Source organism: Stenella coeruleoalba, assembly GCF_951394435.1.
Source record: "Stenella coeruleoalba genome assembly, chromosome: X".
Lineage (NCBI taxonomy): Eukaryota > Metazoa > Chordata > Mammalia > Artiodactyla > Delphinidae > Stenella > Stenella coeruleoalba.
In genome coordinates, this window is record NC_137152.1 from 103,757,122 (window position 1) to 103,779,648 (window position 22,527).

At 35.4% G+C, this 22,527-nt stretch overlaps 1 long non-coding RNA gene across 2 annotated transcripts in view; it reads right to left on the bottom strand.

Moving 5' to 3' along the window:
• Positions 1–297: 297 nt before the first annotated feature.
• LOC307180924 overlaps positions 298–22,527 on the bottom strand; it is a 934,155-nt gene continuing 911,925 nt past the window's right edge. For both annotated transcript variants that reach the window (XR_013825801.1, XR_013825802.1), the window contains one exon: positions 298–328. This is a non-coding gene — a long non-coding RNA (uncharacterized lncRNA). The remainder of the gene's footprint in view (positions 329–22,527) is intronic.

Below are 22,527 nucleotides of genomic sequence, written 5' to 3' on the forward strand. Positions count from 1 at the left end.
ATTTAGCACTTGAGACTCATTCAGAGTAATTCAATTCATCTTATTAACAGAACACAGTAGAAAAGTGATAATGATAAATTTTAAAAATCTGCACTTGAAAAAAAATCAAAACCCATTTACTATAAATAAAACAGACAAAACAAATCTTATCAAACAAGAAATAGAATGGAAATTCCTTAATCTGATAAAGAATCTTTATAAAAATCTACAGTGTTCATCATACTCAACATGATATAATGAAAAGTTTTCCCTGATATAGAAAACAGAACAAGGCTACTCACCTGCTATCATATCTTCCACTCTACATTTTATTGGATGTTTCATTCCCCTGAAATAAGGCAATACAAATAGTAAAAGGCAGGTGGATTAGAGAGGAAGAATGAAAACTCTCAGAATTTCAAAAAACATGATTATGTATATAAAATTCCAAATTAATCTATGAAAATTTAGCAAGGACACTGGATACAAGGTCAACATATAAACTTTTATACATAGCACAAACTTCTCTGTATAAAATAAGCTGCAAGGATATATTATACAGCACAGAGAATACAGCCAATAATTTATAATAACTTTAAATGGAGTATAATGTATAAAAATATTTAATATATTGTACACCTGAAACTAATATAATATTGTAAATAACCATACTTCAATAAAAAGAATTTGTTTTATAAATACCAACAGGAAATTATAATAGCAACAAAATTAATCTATTAAGTGATGTATAAGGAAGCTAAATAGAAAAATATAAATATAAGAGAAATTTAGAAATATCAAAATGAATGGAGGAATCTAATATGTTTGAGTATTGAGAGTTAATATTATTAAGCTGTCAAATTTCCATAAAATAATCAATAGATTCATTGCAATACAATCAAAATCCAAGAGTACTGGGTCAATTGGTTATTCTCATGGAATAAAAAAGAAATTTGATTTCTATATTTCATCACATATACAAATACAGTCCCAATTTATTTGGTCTAAAGGTTAAATGTATCACAATAAAAATGTTCGAGAAAATAATAGGGAAACTTTTTTTTTTTTTGCGGTACGCAGGCCTCTCACTGTTGTGGCCTCTCCCGTTGCGGAGCACAGGCTCTGGACGTGTAGGCTCAGCGGCCATGGCCCACGGCCCCAGCCGCTCCGCGGCATGTGGGATATTCCCGGACCGGGGCACGAACCCGTGTCCCCTGCATCGGCAAGCGGACTCTCAACCACTGTGCCACCAGGGAGACCCCAGGGAAATATTTTTGTGACTTAGAGTAAGCAAATATTTCTTAAACAGAGCAAAAACGTGGTAATCATAAAGGAAAATAAACATAAATTTATTTTAAGACCTTCTGTTTATCAAAAGACATGACTGAGAAAGAAAAAGAGTTTCAGGATGGGAAAAGTTAGTTTCAATACAACATCCAACAAAGAATGACTATCCAAAATATAACCTAGAAAATGAATCAAAAAGGAAGAACCTGAAGAACAGAACAGATAATAGGGCAAAATAATTAAACAGACACTTCCCAAGAGAAGATATGCAAATAGGTATTAAACATGTGAAAAAGTGTTCAAGTTCATTAATTATCAGCGAATTGCAAATTGAAATCACAAGAAGATACCACTAACCACCCATCTGAATTGCTAAAATGCAAAAAAAAAAAAAAGAGGATTAAACACATGTTCCAAGGGATGTAGGACAACGGGAATACTCATAAACTTTGGTGGTATAGCCTTTTAAAAAATATTTGAGAGAACCTACCAATGCTAAACATGTTTATAACAAATTTTCTGTCAATTCCACTCCACGGAAGATACGTCAGTTTCAAAAGACATGTACTAGAACATCTGTGGCAGTACTACCCATAATTGTCAAAAACTAGAAATAATCAATGAGTGGGTAAATACATTTTTTTCATACAATCAAATACATTACAGCAAAGATAATGGATCACTGAAGGGTATTCTATAATCGGAATGAATTTAATAAGCGTAACATTGACTAACATAAACCACACCTGTCTTAGCCTGCTTGGGATATCCTAACAAAATACCATAGACTGAGTGGCTTAAACAAGAGACTTTAATTTCTCATAGTTCTGGATGCTGGAAAGTCTAAGATCAAGGCACCAGTCAATTTGACTCCTGGTGAGAGCTGTCTTCCGGGCTTACCTTCTCATTAGCTTACCTTCTCATTACCTTCTCATATAGAAAAGAAAGAGTGATCTCTTGCTCTGTTCTTTTTCTTACAAAGCCACCATAAGCTACTAGCCATCTCACTGTAAGGTCCCCACTCTCATGATCTCATCTAACCCTAATTACCTCCCAAAGGCACCATCTCTAAACACCATCACATCAAAGGTTAGGACTTCAACATATAAATTTTGAGGAGACACAATTCAATCTATAGCAATACTAAAATCAGTTCATGTTTTAGAGGAAGAAAGACTTTACCTCTACCCTCATAGGCTTGATAGCTGGGTCTATGAAATAAACTGGTAACAGGCAGATAATAGGAGAAAAGATATACAAATTTATTATTTTTAAATATTACATTCACAGGGGCATCACAGGAAAAAAAGTGAATACCCAAAAAAAGCAGTGAGATTTGAAAGCTTATATATTGTATTAAAAAGGGGAAGGGGGTGGTGAAGGAGGATATGAGCCACTTAAAGGGAGAGTAAGTTATTTTTAGGAAAGATGAATAGGCCCTTAGAAGAATGATAGTTTGTCTGGGTGTGGTGTCAATGTCTGGTCTCCTCTCTTGTGATAAGAGTCAACTTTCCCTGGTTAGTGAAACTCCTAGGGAGGGAATTTATGAAAATTTAGTTCCTTTAGGATCTGTCTTTAGGCATATAAAGGGAGTTGAGAGAAATCCTCTCCCTACATTTGCTATTTTTCAAGGGACTTCAACTCAAAATAATCAATATACCAAAGCTGCATATTTTGCAGTACCATGTACCTAACTCCTTCAATGTCATATGACCACGTTTGTATAAAGTACAAGACAGCTAAAATTCATCAACACTGTGACAAGTCAGGATGGTGGTTACCTTTGTGGGAGGTTAGTGATTGGTAGGGAGCATAAGGCTTCTGGACTACTGCTGCTGTTTGTTGATCTGGGATTTGGTTACACAGGTGTGTTCCATTTTTTAAAATTCTGCATGGTATACTTATAACATGCACTTTTCTATATGTATGTATCAATAGATTGTATTTAAATAAAAGTATCAACCCATACACAATCATGATATTTTTAAAAATTATTTATTTTTATTTATTATTTTTGGCTGTGTTGGGTCTTTGTTGCTGCACGTGGGCTTTCTCCAGTTGCAGCGTGCGGGCTTCTCATTGTGGTAGCTTCTCTTGTTGCAAAGCACGGGCTCTAGGCGCGGGGGCTTCAGTAGTTGTGGTGTGCGGGCTCAGTAATTGTGGCTCGCGGGCTCTAGAGTGCAGGCTCAGTAGTTGTGGTGCACGGCCTTAGTTGCTCCACGGCATGTGGGATCTTCCCAGACCAGGGCTCAAACCCATGTCCCCTGCACTGGCAGGTGGATTCTTAACTACTGTACCACCAGGGAAGCCCAGCATGATATTTATTAGATGTGCAAGTTCCTGTACTATGAAGTTTTCTTAAGTTGTTGATGCCCTGTCTCATTTCCAATACAGTGTGTTCTATCTATTCAGTGATACTTTTTAAAAAAAATATTGCTTTGAGCTTATATAAATAGTAAAATTAATTTATTCATTTCCATTCATGTCTTTGCTAATGGTTTTCATCAATACAATCAGTAGACTTTTCTGTACACACAAAGTAAGTCCAATATCACTGAAAGAGTCCTTTGGATTGAAAAATAAAGATTACTTTATACATTTTCAACATCCATCTTGAATTATTTTCTACTAATAAAACAGACGGGTGAAATTCATTCTATTGTCAGTTATAATGTCATTTATCTGTATCAATGCCACTTCTTTGAGTTGAAAACTCCTTTGTCTTCATGTGTTAATTCACTTTGAAGATGTTTGAAACGTGTTTTTGAACTTATGTGAAGCATTTTTCTAGAACTGTTCAAGATATTTCCATGTTTGCCTTTATACTTGTGTCTTTCAAATAATTTTATTTACCTCAAGTTAGAGATGCAAACAATGCAAACACCATCGTTCATTTCCAATTTGACTGAAATTTCTACAAACACTTGAAAGCACTCGCTTTCATTAGTTGTTCCATAGTTGCAAGAACCTAATTTCTTGATCTTATTATTTGTTTAATGACTACTCAATTTGCCAGTAACTACATTTTTGCCACAGAATAAGAAATCAATCTTATAACGTCTATTTTCTAGTAAAAATTGTCATCTTGCTATCAGACTCTGGAAGATTCAAGTTGGTCACATTCATAACTGTTATAATTGTTTCTTCTGCCTGTTTTCAATATAGGAAATACTTATTAATTCCTCTAAATATCAATTTCATTGCCTGTAACACCTCTATTTTAACAAAACTTCCATATGGCAAGTTGACAGCATGGCCTATGCTTATTTGCTTGGAAAGTTTTATAACATATTTTGCTTTCATTTTTATACATAATAAGCATGGCAATCTGAAAAACCAGTAGAAGCAGATTCTGCTCCATGGAGAAACTTTTCTCCTTGCTACCCTAGTAGAAGTATAAGATGATGGACTGGAAATTGGGATGGCTTTACTGTTGCCACTGCCCCGGCAATTTGGAGAGGTGGTCATGATTCTTATTCAGCTTCTGTAGCCTTGACTCCCTGTCAGTGTAGGCTTTCTGCCTGTTTCAAATTTCAGATTTTAATGAATTTGAAATTAATTTTAGAACACAGTGTACAAAATATACTTAATTTTATTTTTTTATTTTTTATATAGTTAAAAAGCTATCTCACCTTTCCCACTGTTATAGTAATCAAAGATTAGAAAGACTATTTCTATTTTGAACTGATTTTCCATTAATGAGTGTAGGTGTTTCTAAGCTCTTTTTTCTGTCAAGTTACATCATTTATTCTTATCAATTTCAATGCCAACATACCTTGATTATCATGACATTATAATATGAATTGATATATGGTAAGCCATGAAAACATATCTTTTTACTTATTCAAAACTGTCATTTTTGGGTAATTTATATTTCCTTATGATTTTCAGATGTAGTGTTTTCCATTGAACAGGCATCCATGTTGGAATTTTTTTTCCTATTGTAGTATTAGATCAATTTTAGGAAATTGTCTTCCCTTGTAAAAACAATCTTTCCATAGTTTACAGCCTTTCTTTTAGACTCTATTAATATTTTGTAACATTCTAAAGAAATATCTTGTATAAAGTTAGGTTAATTTCTAGACAGTGTTGGATAGCATAGGTTTTTTGAGATATCACTGACTGTCATAGGGAAGTAATGTAGAGATATTGGAAATACTTTTTTGCTTTTTGTACTTTTGTGGTTTCCAGTTCCTGTCAACATTGTTATAGCAGCAGCAGTCAATTGGTTCCTATTTCCATCTTTCAGTATCCCGAGGATTAGCTTCAGAGTGTACCTTACCAGTTCCTTGCAACAGTCAGGTCTTATTCTTTGGCAGTCAGAGAATCAGCCTCCTGTGCTCCCTCATACCCTATGCCAGGCCCTTATGTTGTCCAAACACTCATTAAGTACATTCTCCTTAGTAATATGAACACCTGTTAACTCATACTCCCTCCTTGGTGATACAAGTGCCAAAACTTCAGGGTTCATCCTCTAAGCTCCTAAGTTCTAATAGTATCATTTTTTATTCTTTTATTCTTATGCTACTGATTTTGGGGGTATCTTAGCATCCCTTTATTGCCTTCCAATACCTGGGGAAACAGTTCCCTGTGTTAAACCTCATACATTTGAAATGCCCAGCTTGTTTTCTCAGCTGGATCCTTACTAATACAAAAGATAGGTTAGCGTGAACCAAAAAGAAGTATCCAGTTGAAAATTAAAGTTTTTTAATAGGTCATTCAATGTAAAAAATAATAACCAAAAATCAAAGAAAATGGTGAATTAAATTCACCTTTATTGAAAAAGTGCATTTGTGTAAACATTTATATAAATATGCATATATATATATACACATACACATATGTGGCTATATATATACATATATATACATATGTGGCAATAAATTGACATTAGTGAACATGGAGAATTAGAGATACATGTAATCATCTTATATGATCTTATACATATGAATATATAAAAACATTATATAATTATCCAAATACCTCGGCCTTTAATCCACGTAATTTCATAGAGATACAGCATTAGTATATATGTAAGATATTTGTGAAATGGAAAAATAATTATAATTGATAGAAGATAATCATATGTACAGATAATGTACACTTAGAATTCCTTTTCACCAAGGAACACCTGAGATTTTTATGATTTCTTAATAATTACCAACTCTAAATATTATATAAACAGTAATCTCATTAGACTGCTTAAGAGACTTGACGAACCTGACCTATGATTTTTATCTGGTTCAGCCATTTCCTTCTTTATATATTTTGCTGTCAACATTGCATTAATCTTTGTCTACTTTTTAGTTCAGCACAGACAAACAACAATCTGCTTCATCCTATTATGAAGAAGAAGAAAAACAACGAAAGGACTCATCAGGCTTATGATTTACAGTGTAAGATTTCAGGTTTGTTGTGACTTTCCATTCAAGGAGCACCTGACTGAGTGGTATGAGGGATAAAAATGGAAAACAGACAATTTATAAATATAGTTGCAGACTTTAATACTCAACTTTCAACAACAGAATAAGGGCAGAAGTTCAAGGAAATAGAAGACTTGAACAACACAATAAACCAACTAGGCCTAACAGACTTCTAATAAAACATTTCATTCAACAACAGCATCATATACATTTTTATCAAGTACCCATGGAACATTTTCCAGGATAGAAAATATTCTAGGCCATGAAACAAACATCAATAAATTTTAAAAGGAAATAAATAATACAAAACATGTTTTACCACAATGAAAGGAAATTAGAATTAACAATAGAAAGAAAAGTTTGGAACTCACAAGTATCTGGAAATTAAACAGCACATCTCTAAATAATCAATGAGTCAAAAGAGATATCAAAAGATAAATTAGAAAATATCTGGGAAAAAAAGCGAAGAGACAATATACCAAAACTTAAAGGAGACAGTTAAATAATTTTTAAAAGGCTATTTATATCTTTAAATGGCTATATTAAGAAAAAAATTGCAGGATACAAAATTAATGCACAGAAATCTCTTGTATTCCTATACATTAATGATGAAAAATCTGAAAGAGAAATTAAGGAAACACTCCCATTTACCATTGGAACAAAAATAATAAAATACCTAGGAAAAAACCTACCTAGGGAGACAAAATACCTGTACGTAGAAAACTATGACACTGATGAAAGAAATTAAAGATAATACAAACAGATGGAGAGATACACCATGTTCTTGGATTGGAAGAATCAACAGTGTGAAAATGACTACACCCAAAGCAATCTACAGATTCAATGCAATCCCTATCAAATTACCAATGGCATTTTTTTACAGAACTAGAACAAAAAAATCTTAAAATTTGTATGGAGACACAAAAGACCCTGAATAGCAAAAGCAGTCTTGAGGGAAAAAAATGGAGCTGGAGGAATCAGACTCCCTGACATCAGACTATACTACAAAGCTACAGTAATCAAGACAGTATGGTAGTGGCACAAAAACAGAAATATAGATCAATGGAACAGGATAGAAAGCCCAGAGATAAACGCACGCACATATGGTCAACTAATCTATGACAAAGGAGGCAAGGACATACAGTGGAGAAAAGACAGTCTCTTCAATAAGTGGTGCTGGGAAAACTGGACAGCTACATGTAAAAGAATGAAATTAGAATACTCCCTAGCCCCATCCACAAAAATAAACTCAAAATGGATTAGAGACATAAATGTAAGACTGGATACTATAAAACTCTTAGAGGAAAACATAGGAAGAGCACAATTTGACATAAATCACAGCAAGATCTTTTTTGATCTACCTCCTAGAGTAAATAAAAACAAAAATAAACAAATGGGACCTAATGAAACTTAAAAGCTTTTGCAAACCAAAGGAAACCATAAACAAGACGAAAAGACAACCCTCAGAATAGGAGAAAATATTTGCAAATGAAGCAACTGACAAAGGATTAATCTCCAAAATTTACAAGCAGCTCATGCAGCTCAATATTAAAGAAACAAACAACCCAATCCAAAAATGGGCAGAAGACCTAAACAGACATTTCTCCAAAGAAGACATACAGATGGCCAAGAAGCACATGACAAGCTGCTGAACATCACTAATTATTAGAGAAATGCAAATCAAAACTACAATATGGTATCAGCTCACACCAGTTAGAATGGGCATCATCAGAAAATCTACAAACAGCAAATGCTGGAGAGGGTGTGGAGGAAAGGGAATCCTCTTGCCCTGTTGGTGGGAATGTAAATTGATACAGCCACTATGGAGAAAAGTATGGAGGCTCCTTAAAGAACTAAAAATAGAATTACCATATGACCCAGCAATCCCACTATGGGGAATATACCTAGAGAAAACCATAATTCAAAAAGACACATGCACCCCAATGTTCATTGCAGCATTATTTACGATAGCCAGGCCATGGAAGCAACCTAAATGCCCATCGACAGACGAATGGATAAAGAAGATGTGGTACATATACACAATGGAATATTACTCAGCCATAAAAAGTAACGAAATTGGGTCATTTGTAGAGACGTGGATGGATCTAGAGACTGTCATACAGAGTGAAGTAAGTCAGAAAGAGAAAAACAAATATCATATGTTAACACATATATGTGGAACCTAGAACAATGGCACAGATGAACCGGTTTGCAGGGCAGAAATTGAGACACAGATATAGAGAACCAACATATGGACACCAAGTGGGGAAAGTGGTGGTGGGGGGTGGTGGTGGTGGTGTGATGAATTGGGAGTTTGGGATTGACATATATACACTAATATGTATAAAATGGATAACTAATAATAACCTGCTGTATAAAAAAATAGAATAAAATTCAAAAAATATTTTTTAAAAATTTAAAAGATAAAAAGCAATCAGAACATAAAAAAAAGAAAAGAAAAAGGAAAGATCTCAAAACAATAATTCAATAACTTTTCATTCTTCAAATCCAGGAAAAGATAAGAAATGTAAATCTAATTACAAAAAGAAGGGAAATAATAGATTAGAAAGGAAATTAATGAGAGAACTAGGAAAACATTAGAGAAAACACATGAAACCAAAAGTTGGTTCTTTGCAAAGATTTTAAAAAATTGACAAACCTTTGGTTATACTGACCAAAGAAAAAAGGGAGAGGACTCAAATTAATAGAATCATAAATAAAACAGTGAAAATTACTACCACTCTTACAGAAATAAAAAGCATTGTGAAAGAGTATCTTCAACTATTGTATGCCAATAAATTAAATAACTTAAATGTACAAAAATCTAGGAAGACACAAACTGCCAAAACTGACTTATGAAGAAACAATTAGAAGAGCTCTTTATAAATAGAGATTGAATTAATTTAAAAAAAAAGAAAAACTACCCACAAAGAAAATGCCAGACACAGTTGGTTTCACTGGTGAATTCTAACAAACATTTAGAGAAAGTTAAAACCAGTCTTTCACAAATTCTTCCCAAAAAATAGAAGATGAGGGAATACTTCCTGACTCATTTTATGAGTCTAGAATTACCTTGATACCAAAACTAGACAGTTTTACAAGAAAATAAAACTACTAACACTACAGACGCTATGGATATCTTATCTTTTATAAATATGGGTCCAGAAATACTCAACAAAATACTAGCAAACAGAATCAAGGAAAATATTAAAAAATTATAGACCTTTGTCATGTGGGGCTTGTCCCAACTATGCATGGTTGGATTATCATCTGAAAGTTAAATAATTTAATACAGCATAACAATCTAATAAAAAAAACAAAAGAAAATACATGGTGAGAGTGACATCAGCAAGTTGGCCAAATAAGATGTCTCTCATAGTATCCTCCTCTCAACAACAATAATTTGGTATCCATCCATGGACAAAAATGCCTTTGTGGGAACTTTGAAATCCAGGTAGGAGACTGTAAAACCCTGGTGCAGTCCAAGAATAAGGAGTGCTGTTTTGAAAAGACAAACCAAGTACCCAGGCAGGTGACTCATCAACTAACTGTAGACTTGGAAACAACTCAGTACCCCTGGGCAATCAGTGATAGCCCCGTTTGGCTTTGATTTTCTCACCATATGCCAAGGGACCTGGGAGGAGCCCTGTACACCTGTGAATTTGATAATAGGTATACAGACCTCAATCCCAGTCGTGGACATGAAAGTGCTCCATGAACAAACTCCAGCTACCCTCACCCATGGTCCAGGAGTCCTGGGAGAATATTGAATTAGATAATCATCCATGGATGGGAGAGCATTGTAGAAGTAAAGGAGTCTAGAGGAGAATTCCAGCACAGTTGGGGGAAAAAAATGAGAATGGATGAGTTGGAGAGGGTAAGAGGAACAGTTTTACTTAATCTACATTACACCTCCCCAAGGTGGCACAACTCTGTGCCAAGTGATTTCTTCCATAGGAAAAAGTGAGAGCCTATGTATAAATGCCCAACTTCCCCATCTGTGTGGTATGCTGAGAAAGAGGCCTATTTCTCTATTGCTTCATCGAGAGTACTGAGTCATAAACTGTACGACTGGGGAGTGGGAAGTGGGTGGGAGAACAACAGCCAGAGTTTGAAACATAATATATCAAGGGGATGCAGATCCTACTAACCACATCATGAACTCCATTGAAAGGACCACCCACAAGACACGGGGTTTGTTCACATTTGGATTCCCCTAGCTGAATCACAGGAACTCCCAAGATTCGGTGCTTACCATCTAAACACAACCCCACCTCCCTGTGTGCCCTACTGATGGCAGCAAGAGCAAACTTTTGTAGATAACCAAGGAGCATGTGCAGAAATCTACCCTGAATCTGAGGCTCTTTGACAGATTACCTTTGGGAAAGCAAAAGGAAGGTTGTCAGCACATAGCCTGGCTCTGCAGAATCAAAAGAAGACCTACAAACTTAAGAATTGTGCCACAAGATAGAGCAAGAAGTATGGAGCAGATGTATCCATAGAAGGTCTGAGAAAGCCTTAGAATACCTCATGGGGCTGATGGAAGGTATTTCTCTCCTAAAGTCAGACAGTAAGATTGGAGGAAGTGATTGCTACTTCAAATGTGAAGAGCAGTGCAAGATTTCAAGGAACATGAAAAATAAAGGAAAGATGATACCACAAAATATACAATATATTTCCAGTAATTGACCCCAAAGATGGAGATCTGTAATTTATCTGATAAAGAATTCAAAATAGCTGTTTAAAGAAGTTTGATGAGCTACAAAAAAAACACTGGAAGACAATTCAACAAAATCAGGAAAACAATACACACACACAAAAAGAAGTTTAATGAAGAGATATAAATCATTAAAAAGAACTAAACAGAAATTCAAATTCAGGTGTGGAAGAAAACAATGAATTAAATGAAAAAATGCAATAGAGAGCATCAACAGCAGAATGGCCAAGCAGAATAAAGAATCTGTGGATTAGAAAATAGAACCTTTGAAATTATTCATTTAGAGGAGAATAATGAAAAAAAGAATAAAAAAAGAGTGAAGAAGGCCCAAGTGATCTATGGCATATCACTAAAAGGAACAATTTGTAAATTATTAGTGTACCAGAAAGAGAAGAGGGTAGGAGAGGACAGAAAGTTTAATTAAAGGAAAATCACTGAGAACATCCCAAATCTGGGGAGAGATTTGGACATCCAAGTTCATGAAGTTCATAGGTGTCTAACAAAAGAAACTTACAGAGTTCTTGTAAAAGAGACATTATAATAAAATTTCTAAAAATCTAAAACAGTAGAGAAAAGAAGCTTATAACTTAAAAGGGAACTTCCATAAGACTATCGGTGAATTTCTCAGCAGAAACCTTGCAAGCCAGGAGGAAGTGGGATGATTTATTCAAAGTGCTGAAAGTTAAAAAACAAAACAACAAAAAAACACCTAACCAACAGTACTAAAATCAGCAATGTTGCCCTTCAGAAATGAAGGAGAGATGAAGATATTTCCAGACCAACAAAAGTTGAGGGAGTTCATCACCACTATATGTGCCTTCCAAGAAATGCTACAGGGAATTCTTCAAGTTGAAATGAATAGACATTAAGTAACAACATGAAAATATATGAAAGTGTAAAACTCACTGGTAAAGGTAAATATTCCAATTCAGAATACTCTAATACTGTAACCACAGTGGGTGAATCACTTTTATGTCTAGTATAAAAACTAAAATACAAAAGTATTAAAAATAACTGTAGATACAATAATTTGTTAATACATACACTACATGAATAGATGCAAAGTGTAACATCAATAAAATAAAATGTGGGCAGAGACAACTAAAGCATAGAGTTTTGTAGGCAATTCAAGTTAATTTGTTATCACTTAAAATAGCCTGTTATAACTATAAGATGTTGCATGTAAGTCTCACAGTAACCTCTACACAAAAGTTAAAGAAAAAGGAGCCAAAGCATTCCACTACAAATAGTCAACAAATCACAAAAGGAAGACAGAGAGGAAGGAATAAAGAAACTATAAAATAGAAAACAATTAACAGCATGAAAATAATTAGTCCTTACATATCATTAATTACTTAAAATGTAAATGAATTCACTTATCTAACCAAAATATATTGAGTATATGAATGGATTTTTTTAAAAAAGAAATTCCTACAACGTGTTGCCTACAAGAGGTTCACTTTACATTTAAGGACACACATAGTCTGAAAAAGAAGGGACAGAAAAAAAAATCCATGCAAATGGTAACCAAAGAGAGCAGAGGTAGCTATACTTACATCAGATTAAATAGATTTTAAGTCAAAATCAGTTACAAGAGGCAAAGACGGTCACTATGCAGTGATAAAGAGGTCAATTCATTAAGAGGATATAACAAATGTAAATATATATGCACAAAACATTGGAGACTAAATAAAGCAAATATAGCAGAATTGAAGGGAGAAATAGACAGCAATACAATAATAGTAGGGGACTTCATATCCCACTTTCAAAAGTAGATAGATTATTCAGAAAGAAAAGTAATAAGGAAACAATGGACTTGAACAACAATATAGACCAATTGGACCTAACAGACATACAAAGACCATTCCATTCAACAGCATCAGAACACATTCTTCTCAAGTGCACATGGAACATTCTCCAGGATAGATAATTTAACCTTATATGCAAGAGTTTATTTCTGGGCTCTCTATTCTATTCGATTTGTCTATATATCTGTCTTTACGTCAGTACCACACTCTTGATTACTGTACATTTGTAAGAGTTTTGAAATCTTTAAGTGTGAGACCTCCAAATCTGGTCTTTTTCAAGATTGTTTTGGCTATTCAGGGTCCCTTGAGATTCCATGTGAATTTTAGAATGAATTTTTCTATTTCTGCAAAATAACGTCATTAGGATTTTGATAGGGATTACATTAAATCTGTAGATCACTTTGGATAGTACTGTCATCTTAAAAATATTATGTCTTCCAATCCATGAACGCAGGTTGTCTTTCCCTTTATTTGTATCTTCTTTAATTTCTTTCATCTGTTTTTTTGATGTTAAGTATAAAAGCCTTTCACCTCTTTTTAAAAATGTATTCCTAAGTATTATTTTCTATGCTACTGTAAATTGAATTTCTTAATTTTCCTTTTGGATTGTTCATTGTTAGTGTGTAAATTGCAACTGACTTTTGCATGTTGATTTTGTATCTTGCAACTTTGCTGAACTCGATTACTCCTAACCCCTTTTAAAATGAAATCTTTAGGGTTTTCTACATATATGATTATGTCATCTGTGAACAGAGATAATTTTACTTCTTCCTTTCCAATATGGATGTGTTTTGTTTCACTTTCTTGCCCAATTTCTCTAAGACTTTTAGTACTATGTTAAATAGAAGTGGCTAGAGAGGGCATTTTTGTCTTGTTCCTGATCTCAGAGAAAAGCTTTCAGTCTTTCAGCATTGATTATTTGTTGTTAGATGAGACCTTATAAACTTGAGGAAGTTTCCCTATATTTCTAGTTTGTTGAGTGTTTCTATTATGAAAGCATGTTGAATTTTATCATTTTTTGCATGAATTGAGATGCTTGTGTAGTTTTTTTCCCATCATTCTGTTAATGTGCTATATTAAATTGAGTGATTTTTCTATGCTGAACCATCCTTGCATTCCAGGAATAAGTCCCACCTAGTCAAGGTGTATAATTATTTTCATGAACTGTTAAATTCTGTTTCCTGGTATTGTATATGTGTTTGCATCTACATTTATCATGGATATTGATCTGAAATTTCTTTTACTATCTTTGTCTGGCTTTGTTATCAGGGTAACACTGGCCTCATATAATGAGTTTGGATGTATTCCCTTCTCTTCTATATTTTTTTGGTAAGAGTTGAGGAATATTACTGTTAATTTTTCTTTAAATGTTTGATACAATTAATCAGTGAAGTCATCTAGTTCCAGGCTTTTCTTTGTTGAGAGGTTTTTGATTACTGACTAAATCTCTTCACTAGTTTTAGGTCTGTTCAGATTTTATATTTCTTCCTAATTAAGTCTTGGTAGGTTGTTTGTTTCCGGGAATATATTCATTTAATTTAGGTACTCAAATTTGTTTTTGTACAATTTCTTAAAGTGTTCTCTTATAACCCATTCTACTTCTGCAATATTTTAAGGTCCCTTCTTTCATTTTAGTTATTTGAGTCTTCTTTTTCTTAGTTAATCTAGATAAATATTTGTCATTTTTGTTGATCTTTTTAAATATCCAACTCTTGGTTTCATTGATTTTCTCTATGGTTTTGGATTACTATTATTCATAAGTAGAAGATATCTAAACAGCAATACCACTAAGAAAAACTACTGAGTAGAAAAATAGTCAAATGTAAGAACAGGAAATTCATATGAGAGGAAAAATAATATATGAAAATTTGTTAACTGGAAAATTGAAATTGCAATTATAACTATACTTATTACCTTGTCCTTCTATTACTGAAAAATTAAAGTATAAAAGCATTAGGTAGGGTAGAGCAATGTAGTAGTTGCAGTGGGTGGAGTGGGGTAGGAAGCCATGATATAGAGTATCAGAGTAGAGCATCAGAGCTCTGATCAAGGTAAAGAGAGCATCCATGTGGTTGTGAGGATGGGTATAAGCCCAGTATAGAGATAGAGAACCTGAATAGAGTCAAGAGCACATCCATGCATGGGGATTGCCTGATATAGGGTATCAGAGCCTGAGCAGGATAAGAAGGGTGTCCCATGCAGAGAAGGAATTTGACATAAGATATCACATCCCAAGTAGGTTATGGAGAGTATTAATGTTGAAAGTATGGCCTGGCATAGTAATTCAGCATATAAGAAGAGTATAGAGGATATCTACATGGAGAGAATATCCTTTATGAGTTATTAAAGCACAAGCAGTGTGAAGAACTTTTACATCCACAGGAGCAACCAGACTTGGGGAAGGCTTTTATGCAATGGCAAATGGGGATGAGATGAAAGCCTGGAGGTGGAGTCTTGGAGTCTGAGGGTAATGAGGAGGGTAAATGCACAAAAGTAGGTGTGGCAATAATGAAGAAAGATGGATTAAATATATGGAGAGTGATAAAATATGTAAATATATTAAGGATTTTGAGGTTCTCATTGAGAAGGGTGTTACAGAAATGGAAAGTGAGAAAACTGGAAAGATCCTTCCGATATTAGGTTTGCATTTGGAGGTACTGGAGTGATCTTATGGGTTTCAATATATCTAGATAGAAATGGAAATAAATATACATGCAATGTGTTTGTGTGCATGCATGTGTATGATTCCCTAGCTCTGTCCCTTGGTTTTTTGTGGTTATATAACAGAATATCCTTGTTTGCTTCAAATGTGCACAACATTTTCAGAGATGATGAGACATTAGGTTGACAGCTTACAAGTGGTTTAGAAAAATAAAGGTTATTTGTACCACATGTACACATTTTCTCTAAGTTTGTGATTGTTTTTGTTGCAAAATAAAATAACAGAGCAAACCTGAATTTATATGTTTTCTTATACATGAGCTTGGGGAAAACATACATGCTTAGGAATACAGAGTATTGGTATAAATGTGGAAAAAAAGGATCTCTTATATGATCATGAAGGATGTAAACTGGTTTACTTTGGAAAATATAGTAGAAGATGGGTTGGCCAATGAATCAGTCATTCCTCTCTGAGCTATGCACAATGGAGAAATAGTAAGCATGGAATACTATTCAGCAGTAAAAAGGACTGGACTAGATAGACCAGAGGTCAGCAAACTACAGCCTACAGGCTAAATTTATTCTGCTGTTTCTACATAACTCACAGCAAAGAATGTTTTTTTAAAATTTTAAATGGTTGATAAAAAACACAAAACAGTATTTTGTGACACGTGAAAATTATGTGAAATTCAAACTGTGATGCCCGTAAAGTTTTATTGGAACACAGTCACAATTCTTAATTTATGTACTGCCTATGAAACTGTGGAGTTGTAACACAGACTATCTGGCTTGTAAAGCCTGAAATTTAGTATGTGGGGCTTCCCTGGTGGCGCAGTGGTTGAGGGTCTGGCTGCCAATGTGGGGGGACGTGGTTTCGTGCCCTGGTCTGGGAGGGTCCCGCATGCCGCGGAGCGGCTGGGTCTGTGGGCCGTGGCCGCTGGGCCTGCACATCCGGGGCCTGTGCTCCGCGGCGGCAGAGGCCACAGCAGTGGGAGGCTTGCGTACCACACACACACACACACACAAAAGAATGAAATAAAATTTAGTATCTGGCCCTTTACCAAAAAAGTTTGATAACTTCTAGATCTATATGTATCCATTTGTGTAAGTTCCCCCCAAAAATGTTGTGTGAAATAAGCAAAATCTGAAATGTGATGCAATGTCTACATGACCAATACTATTTTTCATCCCCAAAATTCTGTAGAAGGAACTATTGTTTATTGGTTTTACATAGGTTTTAATTTGTACCAATTACATTAAATCTCACATATTTCTCTACTTTATATTTATTGTACATACCCTATATTCCCTAGAAATATAGAAAGCTCTTGTAATAAATTTCCTACAGGGTTGATTCGCCTCTGTAACTCTTATGGAGCAAAGAAAAGTGCTTTGAATAAGGAGGTATCAATGGATATTTATGAAAAATGAACAAATTAAATAATTTTTTCTATAGTAATTTCTAGTAATATGAAGTAAGATATGGGAAGACTTCCATGGAATTATCTCATATGCCAAACAGTGCTATGAAAAGCACTAGACAATAAAATTGACACTGAATATTTTTCAGCTTGATTTTCTCTAAAACTATTGATTATATTTGTTAAAAAATGCTCATCTTACTTTATGAAAGATACATTCAAAATTATTAGCATGCCAAAATTCTTAGCAAGGCATTCAATGTCCTATTAAATTCTAGCCTTATATTCTTCAACTTGTCCATACAAATAATTGACTAAAGCCACACTGAATTCCTCACTGTTTCTTTCACATTTTTGTGGCCTTTTTTTCTGCTCCTCATCTCTGCTTTGTGAATGACTAGTCATCCTTCAAATTACAGTAGTATAAGTATCATATTGTGAATCTCCCAGGAAGAATCATTGTTCAGTAGGTCATTTTATTCCCACTTCTGTTATGACCCTGATTACATTGTAAAGTACTGTACATATTTCCATCAGTATCCACCAGTTGACTGAGAATTTTTGACGGCATCAGTGTCCTTTTAATATGTTGAATATCCAGTGTCTGACCCAGGATCTGGATTTCCAATAAATATTTGTTTTAAATGAATGAATTAAAAATCTCCATTTGATGCAGTCAATAAAACAAGAATAACAGTAACTTCACAGGTGTATAATGCTATATTTTTGAAAATCATGTGGTTTTTGACATCCATATTTTATGCAAGCAACAAGTGTGTAAGGTAAGCAGAGATTCATGTCACATGGAGCATGAGCATTTGTAAAAATTATTAAGAAAGTGAAGCTAGGGACTTTCCTGGTGGTCCAGTAGCTAAGACTCCACGCTCCCAATGCAGGGGGCCCTGATTCGATCCCTGATCAGGGAACTAGATCTCACATGCTGCAACTAAGAGTTTGCATGCCATAACTAAAAAAAAAAAAAAAGATCCTTCACGCCGCATCTGAAGACCCCTCATGCCACAAGGAAGATCCCGCACGTGGCAACAAAGATCCTGCGTGTTGCAACTGAGACCCGGTGCAGACAAATAAATAAATAAATAAACAAACAAATAAATAATTTTTAAAAATAGAGAGTGAAGCTAATTTTCTGCATCATTTTGTCCCTATTTCATCATGCTCCTACTTGCCTGATGCCTCTGCCAATTTCACCCTGTGTCCATGTATCTTGCCAAGTTCTTCCCATGATGGAACTTAACTTAATCTGCCAAGACCAACCATATCAAAATATACCGACCTCTACTTTTTTCATTTCTGAGTCATTGTTCCTCAAATCATCATCATCATAATCATCATGATCATCATCGTCGTGGTCGTTATCATCCTTATCACCCAGGAAAAGGTTTAAAAGACATAACTTTTTTAGAGCCCTCCAAGGTAATATTTTAGTCTGCTTTTGGAAGCTCTATCTGGTATACTTGAATCTATTCTCCGTTGGAGATCACTCACTTTACTTAACATAATCCTATCCTTTCACATAGCACTAAGTCCTGGTTGGATAAATGAAATATAGCAGTTTAGTATAAGCTAGCATTTATAATATGAAATAGACAGAAATTTGTGTAATTTCTCCTTCCATGGTTAAGAGTTAATGGCCTATTGATAATTTATACATTATATTCTTTATACATATCTATTTTACTAGTTGAAACTGATAAAAATTATACAGTGAAACAAGTTTTTTTGTTTTATCACGATGAAAGTCTAAAGCTAAATCTTGGTAGTTTTTAGTATTTTTAAATCCCCAAACATGTTTTTAAATAGTAATATGATTATTCATAGAATAGTATTTAAGTAATTAGAATTAAATATGGATGGACTAATTATCACATCAAGTGAACACACCAATATTTATCAAAACATTTGAATGCTTCTGTTTTTAATGATTCAAAGAATTATCCCACTAGTGATTATACAATGTTAGAATAGCTTCATTTGCCAACAATAATACCTCGATCAGAGCATAGTCCTACCTACAAAGAGAAAAGAAATTTTGAAAAATTAAGACTTCTCACATAAATAGATCCATCATGCTAATTCTCTTTAGAAAAACACCCCTCAGTCCTATTGAAGGCTGTTCTTCAAAAGGGAATGTCTCAGTTGTATATTATTGCATAACAAAATCTTTTAAAACTTAATGGTTTAAAGAAACACTATTTTTTCTCGCAGTTTTCTGGGTTGCCTAGAATCAACTGGGCTGTTATATGCTGTATATTTGCAGCTGGAGCTGCATTTATCTGTGAGTTGAGTTGGGTTTGGGATGCTGAGGCTAATTTTACTCACCTATCTGGCAAGTCAGCTAGGGTAGCTGGAATGGATATTAGCCAGTTGTCCTCTTTCTCCTTGTGTTCTCTCACCATCTAGTTGTTTTACTTGAGCTCTGTTACATGGCACTGGATCTCAATGGGCAGAAAATGGAAGCTACTTTCTAGGGTCTGGGTTTGGAAATCTCAGAGCTTAATTTTCATCTCATTTTATTGGTCAAAGCAAGTCACAAGTGCAGCCCACATTTTAAGGAAAAGCAAAGAGAACCTACCTCTTGAGAGAGGGGGAGCAGAAATGTCAAAGTCTGGTAAAAATTGTTGGTGGCATCTTTGCAAACAGTCTATCACAATACAACCTCTGGCCACAATAATCCACATACCTCCCAGATGCAAAATACACTAATTCCCATTCCCCACCCCCTCCAAAGTTGTTCTTCACTATGGTATCAGTACAAAATCAAGGATCTCATTATCTGCATTACGTTCAGAAGTGGATAAGACTCCTCAAGTATGGATAGTCTTGTTCTGAAAGCCTATGAACTAAAAGAAGTATCTGCCCCCAGACCCCCAACATACACAGATAAAATAATAATCATCACAGTTTACGTCATTAGAAAAAAGGCACACTAGTACACTGGTCTGTTAAAAAGATATGAAGTTGTGCCAGGGACTTTTCTTTTTAATGTGTTATTTATTTATTTATTTATGGCTGTGTTGGGTCTTCGTTGCTGTGCGCGGGCTTTCTCTAGTTGCTACAAGTGGGGGTTACTCTTCCTTGTGGTGTGTGGGCTTCTCATTGCGGTGGCTTCTCTTTGTTGCAGAGCACGGGCTCTAGGTGCACAGGCTTCAATACATGTGGCACACAGGCCCAGTAGTTGTGTCTCGCAGGCTCTAGAGCGCAGGCTCAGTAGTTGTGGCGCACAGGCTTAGTTGCTCCATGGCATGTGGGATCTTCCCGGACCAGGGATCAAACTCATGTCTCCTGCATTGGCAGGCAGATTCTTCACCACTGTACCACCAGGGAAGCCCTGTGCCAGGGACTTTTAATGAGTTTCCCCTTCTCGTTGAGAAGATGTTCCTTGATTAAGGTCCAATTGCACTTTTATGGAAATAGTTCCCTAAACCATTGTTCTTGGTGGTTCTTGGCTTTACCCTTTAAGTCTTCCATATTTTTCCATAAAATATGACCTATGTTTGCAATTGAATAATTCCCTCAGTCTTTTTATGGTCAACAGAAAATTGGTAGGCAGGGTCTTCTTTTTATTTTGAACTATCTCTATAACTTTTAGTCCAGGATGCTGTTGCAAGTGTAATTCTCTTAAAACTTCTGTGGGCTTTCTGTGAAACTTATTTGGAATCATCTTATGACACATTCATAGTTCTTTTTTAGATTTACTTCTCTCTACTGTGAAAGTGGCAGGCTGCTGTGGGACAATATTTAGAAAATTAATATTTTATCTAGTGAAGGGGAACAAACAAATATTGTCGAGGTCTTTACAAAGATTTTTTACAGCTATACAATTTGATTTTATTTTAATTCTTAGGCTACGTTTTACTGTGATCTGTGCCAGTTGGCATTTCTTACTTCAAAAACATTTTACCAGCTGGAGAGACTGTCCTGGGTCCAAATTAATTTGCCTTATTTAGTTTACCTTTCTCTTGCAAGACTTTATCATATTCTACTAAAGTAAGCTATTTGACAATTCCAACTTTATGATCAGAAATCTCGTCAGCCAGATCCACAAATTCATTAGGTTCATTTTCCTTCTTCCATATCACCTCAGGTGAGTGTTAATGAACTTTTTGTCAATATGTAATATGTATTACTTCTTTTCCAGCTTTCAATGATAATGATTTCCTCACTGTTCTTCTAGTTTCTATTAACAGTGCTCATCACTCTTCTTCCTCTAACCCACATTTGGGCTCAAAGCCAACGCACATGTTTAGCTTTTTGCTCAAGTAGCATTTTACCTTGAGGTATTAATTTCTGTATCAGGAATTTATTGCAGCATAACAAAACACTTAACACATGATGGCTAAAAAATGTATCAAATATTATTTCCAATGACTCTGTGAGTTGCCTAGGCTTTGTTGTGCACTTCTTAACAACATGTGTGCTGACGTCATTCTCGAAATTGCATTGATCTAGGGTCTTGGACGAGGCTGAAACAACCAAGATGAATTCACTCAAAGTTTTGGCAAATTTGCTGGATGGCTGGAACACCTAAAGAATGGATAGGCCTCTTTCTCCCATATGTTTCCACTGGTAGGTCATCTAGACTTCTTTACATGGTGACTAGTTTTTAACAGAGCAAATGCAAATGTGTATCATCTCTTAACGCCTAGGCCCAGACACAGCACAGCATAGATTCTATCATACACAATTCTTCACAGCGAACAGCTCCTACAGAACACCTGCTGAACGCTGGCAGAAGACCTCAGACCTCCCAAAGGCAAGAAAGTACCCACGTACCTGGGTAGGGCAAAGGAAAAAGGAATAAACAGACATAAAAGAATAGGGATGGGACCCGCACCAGTGGGAGGGAGCTGTGAAGCAGGAAAGGTTTCCACACACTAGGAAGCCCCTTCATGTGCGGAGACTGCGGGTGGTGGAGGGGGAAAGCTTCAGAGCCGTGGAGGAGAGCACAGCCACAGGGGTGTGGAGGGCAAAGTGGGGAGATTCGCGCACAGAGGATCAGGGCCGACTGGCACTCACCAGCCCAAGAGGCTTCTCTGCTCAGCCACTGGGGTGGGCGGGGCTGGGAGCTGACGCTCGGGCTTCGGTCGGAGCGCAGGGAGAGGACTAGGGTTGGCGGCGTGAACACAGCCTGAAGGGGTTAGTGCACCACGGTGAGCCGGGAGTCCAGGGAAAAGTCTGGAGCTGCCGAAGAGGCAAGAGACTTTTTCTTG